At 33.0% G+C, this 18,795-nt stretch overlaps 1 long non-coding RNA gene across 1 annotated transcript in view; it reads left to right on the forward strand.

Annotated features, from left to right (window-relative positions):
- Window positions 1-18,795, forward strand: part of LOC121220070 (uncharacterized) — a 50,894-nt gene that overhangs the window by 10,480 nt on the left and 21,619 nt on the right. The window lies entirely within an intron of this gene.

Genomic DNA, 18,795 nt, shown 5'->3' on the forward strand with positions numbered 1-18,795 from the left:
GATGAACCCAAAATTGGTATTGTCTACCCGTGAACACCTTACCCTAATTCAGTCTGGACTGTGAGATTGAGAGATAAGTAGTTTTTATCGACTCATTAGTTTAGTGGAAGATCAAGAGACCATATTAAGTTAATGACTAGTTGATTGAATGGAACTCAAAATAGGAATTAGTTATGACCACTGAAGCAAGTTAGTCTTTTGTTCTTAGAAGTGATCAAATGTACAAATTAAGTTTATGTCTTCATTTTTAAGCATCTTAATTAATTTTTATAAAGTATAAATTTTCATCACCTTAGGAATTATCATAATATCATTTAGTTAAATTACTAATTAGATCTATCAATGTCAAAGTTAGAATTACTTTGGCTTCGCTTCTCTTGCATACGATCCTAAGAGTACTTCCATACTTTGTTGTATAAACTATATTACAACCTAACCCGCATATATGCGGAAACTGCCTAACAATAATATTTGGTTGCAGTAATCAAACTCTATTTTATGAAACCAAAGATATACACACTGTTTAAGACTAAAGTATCAAATAAAATACTTAAAACTTCTCACTCTAATGAGGCATACCTTTGGCATTTAAGACTTGGTCATATTAACTGAGAAAGAATTACTAGACTTGTGAAAGATGGCATCTTAAGCTTGCTTAAAAAAGTTGATCTTCCACAATGTTAATCTTGCTTGAAAGGTAAGAGGACCAAGTGATCTTTTATCTTTTAATGCAGAAGGAATGAGGGTCTGAAAACCCCTAAAACTTGTGCACAATGACGTATGTGGCCCGATGACTGTTAGTGTAAGAAGTGGTTACAAGTATTATGTAAATTTTATTTATGGCTATTCCAGAAAATGTATACCCGATGCACCACAAGTGTGAAACCTTTTATAAATTCAAAGAGTTACGTGCGGAAGTGGAGAAACAATTAGGTTTAACCATAAAGGCACTTCGGTCTAATCGAAATGGGGAATATTTATTTAATGATTTCTTAGGGTACCTTATAGAGAATGGGATTATAACACATTTAATCGCATCGAGCACTCCACAACAGAATGGTGTGGTAGAGAGAAGGAATCAAACGTTGTTAGACATAGTACATTCGATGTTAAGTAATTTTAAGCTGCCAATCTCTTTTTGAGGATACACTATAGAAATGACTTGCTATATTCTAAATGATGTGCCAACTAAGACAGAATTGAAAACCCCATACAAATTGTGGCTTGGCAGGAAGTCGAATCTTAATCATTTTAGGATTTGAGGATGTTCGACCCACGTATTGGTTAGAGATGCAAGAAAGTTGGACTCACAGACAGAATTGTTATAGTGTCAACTCATTGTTCTTTCCTTCAAGAAAGTTACATGAATGACTTCAAACCTCAGAGTAAATAGGTACTTGAGGAGCTTTCGAGAAATATATAAAACCTTACCGAAACAATTCTAGAACCAACTCCTAATAGTATACTTGTAAACATTCAACAACGTAGGGAGCCTCGTCGAAATAAGAGGGTCTCTTAGAGGCCTGAGTTCTTCCAATCTGGCAGAAGTGTTTTTTAACACTAAGTCTGCAAAACAGGAAGATGATGACCCACTCACATATGAAAAAGTGATGTAGAGTGTTGATTCCAAGCTCTAGGAAAAAACTATGAAAGTTCAGATGGACTCCATGTATTCCAACTTAGAGTGGGAACTTGTAAAGTTATCGGAAGGGATAAAATCCATAGGGTGTAAGTGGATATACAAGTGGAAAAGAAATGTGGATGTAATAGTAGAAACTTATAACGCCGAAATTGTAGCAAAAGGTTATATTCAGAAAGAAGGAATTGATTACGAGAAACCTTTTCTCTGGTTGCCATGCTCAAGTTGATCTGCATATTACTATCCATTGCAGTGACTCTCAATTACGAGATCTGGTAAATGAATGTCAAGACAGCATTTTTGAACGACTATCTTTAAGAGAGCATCTACAGGATGCAACCAACTAGATATATAGCTAAAGCAAGCGAGAATAAAGTTTGCAAACTGATTAGATCCACATATGAACTTAAGTAAGCATGCCTCTCACTGAATCAAAGATTTGATTAAGCGATCAAGAATTTTGAATTTAAGCAAAACATAGATGAACCTTATGTTTACAAACATTTAGGGGATGGGAAGGTGGTTTTTCTCGTTATATATGTCAATGCCATTCTACTTATTGGAAATGATGTAGGGACATTGTCATTGATTAAGCTATAGATAACCCAACAGTTTAGCATGAAGGACTTGGGAGAAGCTAATTTTTTTTCTAGGTATTTGAATCCTAAGGGGTAGAAAGAACAAAGTGATGGCATTATCTCAAGATTCATACATAAACAAGGTATTAGAGCATTATGCAATGATCGATTCGAAGAAGGGAAATCAACCCTCCGTATTGGGATTTCATCTCTCTTTAGAGGATTGTCCTAACACATCAAAAGAAAGAGTGAACATGAGAAAGGTTCCTTATGCTTCAGTAGTAGGAAGTCTCATGTATGCTATGCTATGCACACGCCCAAATATCTGCTTTGTAGTGGGGTTGGTAAGTCGATATTAGGCAAATCCAGGGCCAAGGAACTGACAAGCAGTTAAGCATATACTCAAGTATTTATGGAGAATGAGGGAATATGCTTGTGAATTCTTAAGGATACCTTACCCCTATCAGATATACTGATTCTGACTTCCACCTGTTTCAGGATTTGAGGAAATTGACATCGGGTTATGTTTTTGTCCTAAGCAATGGGTCCATTGTATGGAGAAGTGTAAAGGAGACTCATACTGCTAACTTCACTATGGAGGGCCAAATATAAGTTATGGAAAAGCTATGGCACTATAATAGTGTGGATATATCTAACCCGAATAACCACATAGACAAAAAACATAAGAAAGACAGTAGTGCTTGACGGAATGATAGACGTAGTCAAAGGTCATATATGAGGACAAACCTCGGGGATTTGTTTAGCCAAGACTCTTATTACTAGAGATCTCTTTGGGAAACATATGGACGGACACAAGAATAAGAAACACAACTGATCTAATTCACTAGGGAAGTATAATATTTTCATTAATATACACTTTGTATAATTGTCCTCACATTGTTTTTGCATACAAAGCAAAATAGAAGCAAACGTTGCTCATTGGTTGTCCAAATGTTTAACTAATACTAGGCGGTATTATGTGGTCAGATCATAGTACGAAAAGATAGCTTGTATTAGGAGCTGAACCTAAACTTGTCCTTAGAGAAATCAGAAATAAGGAAACCTATAACACCCCTAACTCGCATCTGTTGCCGGAATAGTGTTACAGAGCATTACCGTAAAAATGTAACATAAAAACATACATATCATACATTAATAAAATCATGAATTAAATCATTCATTCACATGCTTATCGTTCCTTAATCGAGCCCTCGAGGCCCTATAAATACTTTAGAAACAAATCGGGACCAAATAAAAAACATATGGAAACTTAAGGAAAATGATAGAAAATTACACACTGCAGCGGTATCACAATTGAGACACATGCCTATGACTCAAGCCGTGTGGACATTTGAAGTAGGGACATACAGCCATGTCCTAGCCCGTGTCTGTGCCCGTGTAACTCTCTGGCTTGGGTCACACGGCCAAACCATACGCCCATGTGCCAGGCCGTGTAACTCTTAAAATACAACCTTTAAAACCTACAAGGGACACACGGCCGTGTCGCATAGTCGTGTGTCACACATGGCTGAGACACACGCCAATGTGTTAGGCTGTGTGGACAAGATATAGGCCAAATTCAAGCCATTTCTTTCACCCATTTGCACATATAACCAAGGTATCAAAACATGTTCAAACATGCATAAAATGACCAATTTCTATTCAACCAATATTCCATAAAGGCACCTCAAACAGATACATTAAACATACCTAAACATGTGCATATTTAACCATTTATCAACTAACTTGTTTCCATAACAAAACATATCACAATTGACACAAACCAACCTTACCATATTAGATTCAGGCCATAGTAAAATGACTTTATCATTTGGACCACTTCTCACATGCATCAAAGTCATCCAAATGACACCAATCTAGCCATTACCAAATGGTCCCATCAACCAATATATAAAACATACCATATTTCAATCATGCACATCTATTCAAAACCTTTCCAAAGCATACCATAACTTGACCATGCTGTGGTTAATTCATCACCTATCTTTTTGACCATTCAAACATGCATTATCACCTTGTTATAACAACACACATCAACAAGGCATCAAATGTACCAAGTTACATCAACCAAAACGATATATACATGCCAAACTCATCAAATAACATAAACCACAAGTTCACCTATACATGTCATTATAACCTTGATCAAAACATGAAAATCTACCAATATAATTGTTGGATAGTGTGATAGGTCTCCGATGAGCTTCCAAACTGATTGAGCTTCCGATAATCTGTAAAGTGATAGAAATATAACTACATAAACAATGAACATTTAGTAAGCTCGTATAAACCATAAGCATAATATTCCATTTCAATAATAAACTTTATAGAATAAACATAAACCTATACTAATGCCATAAGATTCACAAATCTATATAATCATCAACTCATAAATGAGTAAGTTTATTAATGTCACATATACTTTTCATATATAACATATTGGGGTTTATAAGTCGTAATACATAATCATCAGCCTTTTCAATAGATTATGAATCATTCTAATTACTTACTTTCTCTTCCAATCTGAATGCTTAGCATAAGACAAATCAACATTATCATTTCATGAATTAGTGTATTTATCCATGATATAGGTAAATTCTTCCATAACATAAATAGATTTCTCACATATAAGTACATCATTTACTACATCAAACCTTTTACAACATCATAATACATCCCAATTATGAACTTACTACTTCATTCCCTTTTCTTACCTTTTCATATGCATAGTACAAGCGTAAGCATAAACATTAATCATAACCACAAGCTTGGCACAAACCTAAGCACATTAATAACACATGTTAGTTCATTTAAACATAAGTCATATGAATTTAACATGGATAACCATTATACTTGAGCATGATTCAATTGGATTTATCATCCATCATAACATAACATGCTTTTCATGTATCTTACCATTTCAATGTACTTCATAAATACTTGTCTTGGTTCATATTTAACACATACCTTTCCTTTCCTTTTTCATGTCTGTTGAACTGTTTAGAATATCATTGGATACACAGGGTAGCTCACAGGAAGTGTGCTATAAATATAATCATAATCTTTCCTTTCCTTTCCTTTCCTTTATATCATTGCTCACATGAGCTGTGAAATGGGTCTGCTCATACGAGCTGTGAAATGGGCCTGCTCACACGAGCTGTAGGTCGGAATGTAAGTTACACGATGCTGCTTACACGAGTTGTGGAGTATCTACAACACATGCCAGACCTCAACCATCGATAGGACATTCAAGACAAGCACCCAAAACATGGAAACCCTAATGACATGTCATTTGTATCCTATGAATTCTTAAGGTTCAAACAGGGTTCGATAGTCATCGAAACATCGTTGGATTTCCATCGTTTCATTACAAGATAAATTGCATAATAACATACATATATTTATTCAATTCACAATAGAACCACATATTGACATTCAATTTAATCAACATTATAAAGAATACAGTTCATACGAACTTACCTGGCTAAAATGCAGAAATGTCAAAGTACATGGGTTTTTTGGTAATTTTTCATTCTCCTCGATTTTCCACTCGATCTTGATCTAAGTAAATAATTTCATTCAATTTATTAATTTAGATAGTAAAACAATTTATTTTATGCAATTTAGTCATTTTTACATTTTCACAAAATTGCCCCTAACATTTTATTTTTATTCAATTTAGTCCTTCAGCCTAAAACATGCAATTTAATCATTTTCATTGCAAATTCATATCAGCTGAATATTCATGGCACCCAATACAGCCCAAATTTGTAATAGTTTCACATCAAATCCTTGTATTTTTACTATTCTAACAATTTGATCCCTAATCGGTAAATTCATCAAAATTACTTAACAAAATACTTTTAAATATCAACCAACATTTCAAATTCATCATTTAACATCTAAAATCACAAAGATTCATCAATGGCCACATTCAATATCTTTAACAGTTTCAAAATCGAAGGTACGGGCTAGCTGGACCTAGTTGCAACGATCTCAAAAATATAAAAATTATTAAAAACAGGGCCAAAATCACATACCATGCTAGCTTTTTAGCTTGCTGAAACTTTAAGGTTAAAAATGGCTTCTTTCTCCACTAACATTCAGTAAAAAAGAAATGTAAAAGATGATGAAAGATTTTGGTTTATTTAATTTTAAGTTTAATTGACTAATTACCATTTTACCCTTAAAAACTTAACCAAATCTCACCAAATAGCCATGTTCATCCACTATCCTTTAAATTGGTTGAATTACTACTTTAGGCCCTTATTTCATGCTTTTATATCATTAGATACAAATAATGTTATAGCCATTAAATTTTACATCTTTACAATTTAGTCCTTTCCAATTAATTAATCACTTGGACATCAAAATTTCTTAACGAAACTTTAATACAACATTAATAGCACTCCAAGAATATTTATAAAAATATTTATGGCTAGTTTTATAGAAACGAGGTCCCGATACCTCATTTTCTAAAACCATTTAACCTTAGGGTCTTACCACTTGAACTTAATTAATCATTCAAATAGCATAAATTACCATATCAAAAACATTTTTAAAACCATATTTGACTCATAAATATTAAATAATAATATTTATAAATTTACTCATCGGGTTTGTGGCCTTGAAACCATTATTTTCGACACCACTAAAAAATAGGTTGTTACAAAATCGATTGAAAGAATAATATGTCTTCTATCAAGTCCAATTAGGGAGATGCCTTCTCTTGGGAATCGAAGCGAATGACTCCCAAAAGATAGAGACATAGATATGATTGACTAGACTAACAGCACATCGGACAGAACCCAAGCATAATAGATCCTAAATCTTTTTATGGATTTATTCACTTCTGACATTCATAGCGTGACACACCTAAATCTTGAGTGGATCGAGGACTATGTATGCGTGACTCATACACTTTGATTTAAGTAAAAGCTTGAGTTCAAATAGATAAGAAACCAAAAGATCATGCGTTGGGTGTACGACTTCTGTAGTATGTAGCATCATTCACAAAAGTGGAATTCATATCCCAAAAATGTGGGTAAATGATATTCTCTCGTTGGCATTACATGGTTGATGAAAAGTAAACGTGGCCACGGGTCGTCCGTCTTTGTGATGGATGACTTGATCACTATTTGATAGTGATTGACTTTTCATTAAGGAAGATGTAATGGTTACCATGAGATAGCATAGGATCATATTAGGAGAATGGATATTATCCCAAAGAGATCAAGAATACCCTATAAGGGTAACACACTGATGACAAGGTCATTGGACAAGCATTAAGTAGTTGCTTCTGTAATGGTATGTCGTTTCAGAAAGCTTAGTCATGATACCATAGTGGAATGACTTTGTAACTAAATGAGTTTATAATTAATAGGCAAAAATCTGTAACTTAATTATAAATCATTTGAGCCTTAACTACATATGTCCAATCGGTCCCTCCGCTAGCTCGTTGAAACCAAGAATAAATAGAATGAATAGAAAAAGAGAAATGGGAAACATTCAAGTATGATTATGGTTTTCTCTAAAATGGGGAAATAAAATCATTTGAAAATGAAAGTAGGTTTCCAACAATGGAAATGGAAATGGAAATTTCCAATCCTATATGATTACTTAAAAATTTATCGAAAGAATAAGTTTATGTTTTTGGACTGTTTTGAAGCCCGAAAATAAAAATAAACTATTCAGACACAATGAACATGTTAAGTTGTGAAATATTGAACATATTTCTCAAAATCTTACTAGTGGAAAAATCTTCAAAATTTTACTAAGGGTAAAATCATCCAAATTTTATTGGGGGTAAAATAAAGATGAGAAATTTGTTTTATATAAATATTAAAGTTTATTTTGAGAAATAGAAAAACTTATTTGGGTTTGGATCACATTATGGAGTACTAGGTCAAAAGGTCTAGGAAGTACTCATAATTGGATCTGATGTGAGTGAGACCCAATGTAACACCCCAAAAATCGGCCGAATAGTTTCGACCCAAATTTGGTGAGCTATTTTAGCCACCGAAGTGACTTTTTATTAACTCCAAACCTAACCTCTAGCACACCACTTACGTACAACCTATATTATGATAAGTTATAACATAATAGCAGAATAATATCTTACATAGAATGTAAAACATTTGAGCTTATCAAACAAAATGAGGAAGGGTTCGCATGTCATCTAGCAGAAAAAGTTATGGATTCGCATGCAATATATAAATAGGGCATTTAAGGTACACACTTTTAAAACTAGTTACAATTACATAGAAGTTATTATCCAGGTTCTCACCACTACTTAGGTTTGCCTACATCTTGCAATATAGGTTCACATAACAGAATGGCATATGAGTTCGCAAAATAATAGCAGTTCGCATAAATTCTTAGTTTGCAATTAAAATAAAATGTCATAGGATCACACACAATCGAATTCCCAATAAAGGATGTTCATGCAAGGGTTTCAGACTTAGGTTGGGTTCGTTAAGTAAAAAGGTTATCACTCCTAAAGGTTCGCATGCATATAGCGGTTGAAATCATACAAAGGTCGCAGAAAATAATACTTCACAATAAAATTGGTCTGTATATGATAATAGTACTTACTCAATAGTAAAAGAATGCGACAAGGCAAGCGTGCTAGGAGAATTAAAGAAACATCAAAACTTATTCATGTTGAGAAGAAATTAGTAACAAAGGTTTAACTTTAAGGTTCACAAAATAGAAATAAACTTAAACATTAAGGATATTTTTTTAATAACAAAATCAAATTATAATAAATCTAAACCCATGTAAATAAAACACTATCTCTTATTCCCCAAATTCATCAATTTCTCTTTAGGGATGAGCTTCGCCAAGTCGTCTACCTCTCCGCTATCATTCGTGACCTACTTTCCTATGAAGTAAGAAAGGAAGAGGTGAGTTCATTTAAAACTTAGTGAATAATTAGGAATCATCAGAGTATAATTTAAATACAAAGTCTAAAACAGAAAGAAAACTCAGTCTAAAATATTATATCGTGTGTTAGGTTCACGGTGAAGGTGAGAGACCCAGTTCGCAGAACTTGCTTGTCATAAAATCACATAGGTTTTAAAATAGTTTCCCATATATTTATTGAAAAATCGTACTAAGAAACTTAGCTTCTTCTTGTTTAAAAATAGATTTATTTAGCATGAAACATGCTCACATACTTGCCTTATCGGAATGGTTGAGGAACATAAAATATGTTTTTACACTTGTCTTAACTTACTTATCTTATCTTATCTTGTCTTATTTTGTTGGATATGTGGATCTCCTTATAACGCCTCAGAATGACTCAAAGAGTCATTGACATGCCACATAAGTGTAGCATAAAACTAAACACTGCCATGTATGGCAACATGTCCTATTAAATGGACCATTGCTCCACATTCCCTTATCTCTCTACATGTTCCAGGGCCTCAAAGACCAAATCACAAAACATATAGGTGAATTCTCACAATCCTTTGGTATAGCAATATATCCAGCATATAAGCTCGTAGAGGAGCTCGTACAGAGACTTCTCACATAGAACTCACATAAAGAGCTCATAAAAACATAGCTTATAAAACACAGGCTCGCATAGGAGCACGCGTAAAACATATATTTAAAACACATCTTGAAAACATAAATTGAAACCAGAGTATCAAAACTTAAAAATAGAGTTTTATAGAAAAAGATTAGTTTAAAAACAAAGTTATTGGAAACATAACAGTTCGTACACAAGTTACGAACCCTGAGAATTCATACTGAAAACATGATTGTTAGCACATTTATGGAAACTTTTAATCACTCACCAATAAAGCTAAGAATTTAAATGAGTTTTGCTTTGCCTTTTTCTTTGCTGGTAGATGGTTCGGCTGGTTTGCAACATACGTAAACACACTCAGATTACATAAATAGGCAAAACTCATGGAATTCACACAGGCAAGCGAACCCAGCTTTCTAGACAATTAACCCTAACAGGATAGATGCTTACCTTGATTTCTACGATCTTGGTTCAGAATAAAGACTTGACAATAGAATATTTATGAGAGAGTTTTCATGGAATGAGGGTTGTATTTATAGGCACTAAGTGACCTAATGATCTTTGGATGCCCTACTTCACTTAGGTGCCCTAGTTGGTTTAGAAGCAAGTTACTTGCACGAAAAGTATCATAGATGCAAAACATCTTAATTTCATAATTTTTTTAATTGGAAAACTTTCAGTTTACAAACAAATTGGTGAATCCTAGCTCGCCAAACAGACTAGAAAACCACACCTTGCCAAATAAACTTGTGAACCCCAGCTTGCCAAACAGGTTGACAAACATAAGTTTTAATGAATCTGGAGAACCCTTTACCGCATCCTTTGGCATATATTGCCTTACAGAATTATAGGCGAACTCCTTGCTGAAACACTTTTGGCGAACCTACAGTTCGCTAAAACATTAGAGAACCTTCACTTGCGAGGAAAAAACTTCAAGACTCTTTCTCGGGATGTTACAACTCTCCCTCACTCAAGGCATTTCGTCCTCGAAATGTTCTCTTTTAAAAAATTGAGGGTATTTTTTCTTCACTACTTCTATTTCCCAAGTAACTTTGTTGGCCTTATGATTTTGCCACAATATTTTGACAAAAGGGATCCTCTTATTTCTCAAGACTTTCACTTTGCAAGCTAAAATCCTAACTGGTTTTTCCTCATAAGTCAAATCAAATCACATTTCAATATCATATGTTGACACTACATGGGATGAGTCTGCACGATATTTCCTCCGCATGGATACATGAAACACATTGTGAATTCAATCAAGTTTGCGAGGTAATTTAAGTTAATATGTTACAAGATCGATTCTCTCTATCACCTCATATGGACCAATGAATCTCTGACTTAGATTCCATTTACATCCAAACCATAGGAATTTTTTCGATGGTGATACCTTAAGAAACACATGCTCACCCACTTGGCACTGAGCATCTCGTCGTTCCAAGTCAACATAGGACCTTTGTCTATCTCAAGTTGCTTTTAACCTCTCGCATATCATCTTCACCTTGTCTTCAATCTCGTGAACCAACTCGGGTCCAATGATTCTCTTTTCATCCATCTCAACCCAACATAGAGGTGTTCGACAACTTCTTCCATATAATGCTTCAAAGGGTGCCATCTAAATACTTACTTGGTAACTGTCATTATAGGAGAATTCTACTAATGGTAAATAACTCTCCTAGCTTTTTACGAACTCCAAAACATAGCTTAGCAACATGTCTTTCAGTACTTGTATCGCTCCCTCTGATTGGCCATCTGTTTAAGGGTGATAAGCAATACAAAATTTCAACTTTGAACTTAAAGCTTATTGTAGACTCTTCAAAAATCTCGATGTGAATCATGAATTCCTATTAGAAGTAATGGAAACTAGCATGCCATCCAGTCTTACTATCCTAGCAATGTAAATCTCTGTGAGCCTTCGCAGAGTATAGTTTGTGTGAATAATTAAGAAATGGAAACTCTTCGTAAGACGATCTAGAATTATCCAAATAACATCCTTCTTGGTCGTAGTTGTGGTAAACCTGATACAACATCCATGGTGATCCTTTCCCACATCCATTCTAGAATCTTAAGTGATTGTAACAATCTTGAAGATTACTGATGTTTGCCTTGACTTTCTGGCAAATTAGACACTTTGACACAAAGCCTATAATAGCTTGCTTCAATCTTGGTCACCAATAGAGTTCACGGAGGTCACGATACATATTTTTACTGCCAGGGTGCATTGCATACGGACTATTGTGTGCCTCCTTAAGAATAACACGTTGAAGTTGCTCATCTTTGGGTACACAAAGTCTTCCTTGGAAATAGAGTACCCCTTCATCATTTAGTGTGAATTCCCCTCATACTCCTTATTCTAGTTGGCGAACCTTCTTTGTCAACTCTTTATCTGAGGCTTGGTTTCCTTTAATTTGCTGTGACAATGTTGGTCTTACTTGTAATTTTGTGAGCAATCGCTCATCACCTATTACACTTAGCCACGCGAATAGATCTTGCAGCTCACTTACTGGGCTTTCTACTTAGTGCATCTGCTAACACATTTGCCTTGCCAGGGTGATACTTGATCACACAAAAACCTTCAGCAACTCTATTCACCTACCCTATCGAAGATTCAACTCCTTCTGCGTGAGTAAGTACTTAAGACTCTTGTGGTCTATATAGATGGTACACTTCTCACCATACAGGCAGTCTCACCAAACCTCAAGTGCAAACACCACTACCGCTAACTCCAAATCGTGGGTTGGGTCGTTGCGTTCATGAACCTTTATTTGGTTGGAAGCATAAGTGGAACGACAAAAATGTGCAAGTGTACACAATCGCAACAAGTAATAAAGTGACAAATAAATGTTGAGTTATTGTACCTACAAGGACTGCGAAAGAAAAATATTTATGAAATGTGAATCAAACACTTTGGTATGGGAAAAATATGTTGTTTTGAATAAGTGAGTTAAAAACTAAAAATTAGCTAAGTAATAAAAATAAAAAGTAAAAATTTCAATGCACGATTTCAAAAAGATGAGTTTTAATCAATATTACATAATTGTGTTAGATCAATTACATTCCTTAACTTAGGATTACTAAATACATGTTCATGTTGTTACGAAATTTTCGCGGCAACATGGTAAACTTACTCAATTAACCAATCTCTTGAACATTTCTCAATGCTAATTCAAACAATTAATCAATCTTCATAAGCACATATAAGATTAAGTGAAGAAACAATATATTTCTATATTGAAATAGTTTAATCACAATAATTTGCAAGTTATGCAAAGCTAATGTATCATTTAATACTGTCACTAATTTAACCTTCAGCTACCTTAGAAGATTAAACATGCACCAATTAAATATTGTGGCAATTAATTACAATTTCAATACGTTTAATAATTAATTCATTCATTACCTTACATTTTATAATGCAAGTATAACATCATAATGATTTTATTTAATTGAACAACTTACCAAGGCCTATAACAACAGAAACATGATTTCAATAATTCAAGTGGACATAATGCAATCAAATTAACACGAATTAAATTTAAGTTATTTTAATTAGAACAAGAACAACAACACAAAAATTATTCATATTCATAATCACAACATAAACAAGAAAATTACAAAGAAGGGAAGGGAACTAGGATGCAAATCCAATATTTCTGTAACACCCCTAACCCGTATCCTTCTCCAGAATAGGGTTATAGAGCATTACCGAAGTTTACAAATTAATTTTCAGATATTTCATTTCATCAAGCATTCATATTTATGACCAATTAAAATCAAAACATTTATGAGCTAACATTATCCAATTTAACTTATACAAGCCATTATAACCAGAATCAAATCATCCAAAATTACCAATAGAACCAATGGATAATGTGATATATCTCCAACAAACTTCCAACCCAATTGAGCTTCCGATAATCATTTAAATGCATCAAATAATTATAGATATTACCAATAATAATTCGATTCCAATAATAAAACACACACATATATATAATATTCATTACAAAATAGCATTCACTTCAATTAAAATTATATAGAATATAGCTCATACGAGCTCACCGGACTAAATTGCAGAAATACCAAAATTCAAGGACATTTTGGAAATTTTCTATTTTTCTCAAATTTCCACCCAATATTGTTCTAAATTTCATTCAATTTTGTAATTTAGATAAATAACCAATCCATTTCATGCAATTTGGTCACTTTTGACATTTTTACAAATTTACCCTTAAAGTTTCACATTTGTTCAATTTAGTCCCTGAACCTAAAACATGTAAATTGGTCATTTTTAATGAAAACTCATGCTAGTTAAATAATCATATATTTTCCTCCTCCTCCTCTCCATTCCACATCCTTAATGTATATAACATGCTTATAGGTAACATTATCTATAATTTCACCATTTACTTATATATATTCATTCAAAGCTGTCCACTTGAGTCATTGTTACTAAATTATTTATATCTTGAGATACAGAACTCCAAATTAAGATCCATAAATTTTATCTGAAATTAGACTCAAATATTTTATTACCATAAAGTTTATTCTTTAAAGTTATCCCTATTCTGCTGTCTAACAGTTCCGACCCTTCTTCACTAAAAATTAATTATCTCCTCATACAGAATTCTAATGATGTTTTCGTTTGTTTCTATTGAAAATAGGCTCATTAAGAATTTAAACATATAAATTTAAGCCTCTAATTATTTTTCTCAAATTTTTTATGATTTTCCAAAATTAGTACAGGGGAACCCGAAATCATTCTGACCTTATATCACAAAACCTACTTTATCTCACAATTTACAATTTCATTGCTTACACCGTTTCTTCTATGAGAAACTAGACCCAATAATATTTAATGTCATCTTTTTTTTATCCTCTAATTCAATTTATACGATTTTTGGTAGATTTTCAAAGTCAGACTACTGCTGTTGTCTCGAAACTGTTTTAGTGTAAAATGTTGATAACTAAATTTATAACACTTTCCTTTCCTTTCTCTTCAACATTTTCCATCACTTTCTCTTATTTCCCTTTTTTAGCATAACAAGAATATATAACCTTATATAATGAAACTCTACCTTAACATTAATTTCCTACTTTTTCAATAATATCAAACTCAAAAGTATATAAAAATCTTGATGTTCTTACCTTATGCCATTGATTTCAATCTTTAACTTGATTTTCTCCCTCCTCTAGCTTCTATTTCTTGAATCTAACTTGATATTATAGCTCCCTCTAGTCTCCTTATCAATTTTCTCTCCTGGTGGCTATGAAATTTCTTTGATTTCTAAGTGAAAATGGTGATTTTGGTGGGAGGACCAAATTGTAAAGAAGAAAACTTCTTTCTTTTTCCTCTTCTCACGTTAGTTTCATGGAGAAGAGATGATTTCTCATCATCTTTCCTTCCTTTTATATTACTCATTTATTAATAAATTATACTAAAATCTAATAAATAATAATTAAATAACATTTATCTAATTAATTAATTAAAATATCACCAACATCATCATTACCTTCTAGAATTCTCTCTCCTTCTAATTGAGCATTTTTCCCTTCATAATCTTTTGAAATTCCATCCTTGAGTCATCACTTAATTTGGTAAAATTGCAATTTAGTCCCTCAAAATTCTTCACCTTTTTCAATTTGGTCCTAATTCATCCATTTTCCTTAGTTTCTAGATTATTCCACCCTTAAAATATTTACACTATTGGTCCTTTAACTTTTTCATATTTACCCTTTAACCCCTCAATTTTTAAGTATTTACTCTTGGGCAACAAAATTGTTCTCACTTTTGCGATTTAATCCTTTCTTGAATTAATATGTCATAATATACCTTCCATTGTTGACATAACTCAATTTCCCTTTTTATCACTTTATTTCCTTATTTTACCATATCAAGGGTATTATCTTACTTTTTTTTACTGTAGTAATTTTCGGGGTATTACAATTTCATAGCTAGTTAACCCTTCTAGCTTCTAGAATTCAAATTCTACATTTTATACAAATAGGTCATTTCCTTAATTAATCACTAAATCGATAAAATTTTTATATCAATATTTTCATGCAACCTTCCTATCATAATGCAACCCATGTCATAATTTTAAAATAAATATTTCCTCGTCGGATTTGTGGTCCTGAAATCACTGTTCCAACTAGACCCAAAATCGGGCTGTTACAATTTCTCTGAACCAGACTAGTGCGCTCCTCTTCTTCTCTGCTTGTTTGGTTGAACCGAGGCCTCTACAAATAGTTGAATGCCACTATTTCAAGGTGGAAGAAGACTTTTTTTCAAGAGGTAAATCGATAAGGGAATGGAGAAAAAGGGAAAACAAATAAGGAAATAGAGGAGAGAAAGTGAGTTAAAGAGAGAGATGTATGGGAAACGAATGGTGTCTTGAATGAGGTAACAAATGGGGGTATTTATAGGTGGGAGTGGTTGCTAAAAATATCAAATAATTAGCAGCCATACACTCTTCCTTGGCCGGCCACAAAAGGAGCAAGTTTGAATAATTCAAACTTTGCTCTATTTAGCTTGGGAAAATACTCAAAGGCACAAATAGTTGAGACGTTTCAATGCAGTTTAAAGAAATTTTGAGGGCTATTTTGTAAGTAATAATATCAGTTAAATAACTAAATTGGGTCAACTTATTGGACGGTTTTGGGCCGCCATTTCTCTTTTGGATCATTCTTATTTTATTAGCACAATTTGGTCACTTTTCTCTTTCAAGCTTTACATTAATTTTTAACACAATTAAATTTGGATAAAAATTAAATATAAGTTACATAAAATAAGAATAATTTGGACCGTTCTTGGTTGAAAAAACATTCAGCCCTGCTCTTGCTCCATTTGATGGAAAGAATCACCCCAACGGTTTAAGCCTTCCAAAGTGTCTGCTTAGCCAATTTTCACCTTTTGTGCAAATTTGTCAAAAATAAACCAAATTTGTGAAATTTTATTATAAAAATAAATAAAATAAAATATGTTAATAATTTAAGTGAAATTCAAATATTTTATAATTAAAGCATGAATTTTGACAAAATTTACTATGAAATTGCATGAATTAGAGCTCAAAGGGTGCTGAAAAAGTCTATATTTTTGTGTTTCCACACCCCCAGACTTATTTCATTGCTCGTCCTGAATATTGCACAAATTGAAAAGAGGAAGTGCTTGAAATCACCATTGCAAAATGTCTTTAGAATACATTTCCCCCACAATTATGAGTTTAGTGTAATTATGCTCAAGAACAAGAATTTTGAAATTATGCAACTCAAGTATATATATTATTCAAATTATTCTCAATTGTTATCATGCTAGAAAGAATAGACTAAACTGAAATCACTAAGTTTAACTTATGTCTTCATTTGTTGAACTTAGCAATTTCTCTCCACTAATGTAGGCAGCAAAGAAATCTAAATCGAAAGGTCTTTTAAATAGGTTGTAACGTGGCTGGGCTAGAGGTAGGTAAAAGATAGATAATTTTAAGTTAAAAACCCTACACTCAGCTTGTATCAGACCTTCGGAATAAGTACGTTCAATACACCAACTTATTTTGCTTTCGCAAGCTCTTTTGTACATCTATTTCTTTTGAGTACATATGCTCTCTCTTTTTTAGAACACGAGCATTTTACTGTATGTACTACAATTTTTTTTTCTTTTGAGCATTTGATACTTCATTTCAACTTCCACAAACTTATTTTCAAAGAATATTCTTGATAGACTAAGTCTAGTGTTTGAGACAATTTAAAGATAATTATGATAGATGTGATGGCTAAATATTGCAAATGTTCAAATAAAATTAGGTCATATAGTCTCAAAGTTGGGTTTCAAGGGATAAATATTCATTAAGGTTGGCTTGAAAGGCTCAAACAGTCCAAACAAAAGTTTGCCTAAGTCATTCTCAAAATTCCATGCTTCCTAGGATTTCGCCTCAAGAAATTACTAAGCCAATTCTAGAGACTTAAACTTTCATGTATGTCTAGCTCTCCTACATAATTAAAACAATTTATGGTATGATATGCAAACTCTCTTAAGAGTAACATTATGTCATAGTTCAGATAACATAACAATTATTGTGAAAAAACAACTTTATTTATACTTGAAGTTAGAATAATTAACAAAAATTCAAATTTCTGAACAAAATATAACTTAATCATAATGATAAGAATAATGTATCTTGAAAAACAATTTCAATTTTTGGTCACCTTACTTAAGATGAACAATGTCCCTATTTTTAAAAACAATAGAGAGAATGAAAATATAGAAGTGAATAGATACTGTACACCAGGTAGGACCCTAGGAAAATGAGGTGAGTCAAGTTTGACTGCTTAAATACCAAGCTTTTCAAAGACAAATCAAATCCTAAACATGTACATATCTATTGTCACACTTCTTATGATGCAATTTTTTTAATTTTATTGATGATTTCCACCTCTTATTTTATTATGAGAGAAATAAAATCCTAAAAGAACCTAATCCTAAAAACTTTAAATATCCTAAGAAAGAAAATAAAATAAAGTAAAGATTACCCCCTTTTTATTTATTTGCAGATCCCTCAGAATACGACTCATCTTTTGCTCCATCGTCCTTGTTTTTGCATGAATCACTTCGTTCCATCTTCGATATTGGACTCCATGGTTCAAATATAAAATCTAGAAGCTCGGGCACAAAAATAAATGGATCATGGAATATTTTCATAAAAGTGGTTCTCATTGGGTCATCCCGTATTTTTAAATATCTCTAGTAAGCTTGTTGTTGCCACTACATATGTTGCATTAGGTCCATCAACTTTTACAGCTCATCATGAAGATCTAGGCAAGGTGAATGAGTTTTGAATGTTGAGGTCACTATGTCAAGTTCGGTCACTAGTTCAATTGGTTCTACCTTATCAGGGATTTTAATTGACTGCATTGGTTCGACCTTTGTAGGATCTTCTTTTTCTTCAGGATCCTCGCTGAATTCAACTCGTTACTGCAGAACAGAATCTCTGGCTACTCAGTAGAGGTCCCAACCTGTGATTGCACCT

The sequence above is a fragment of the Gossypium hirsutum genome, chromosome D08 (assembly GCF_007990345.1).
Source record: "Gossypium hirsutum isolate 1008001.06 chromosome D08, Gossypium_hirsutum_v2.1, whole genome shotgun sequence".
Taxonomy (NCBI): Eukaryota; Viridiplantae; Streptophyta; class Magnoliopsida; order Malvales; family Malvaceae; genus Gossypium; species Gossypium hirsutum.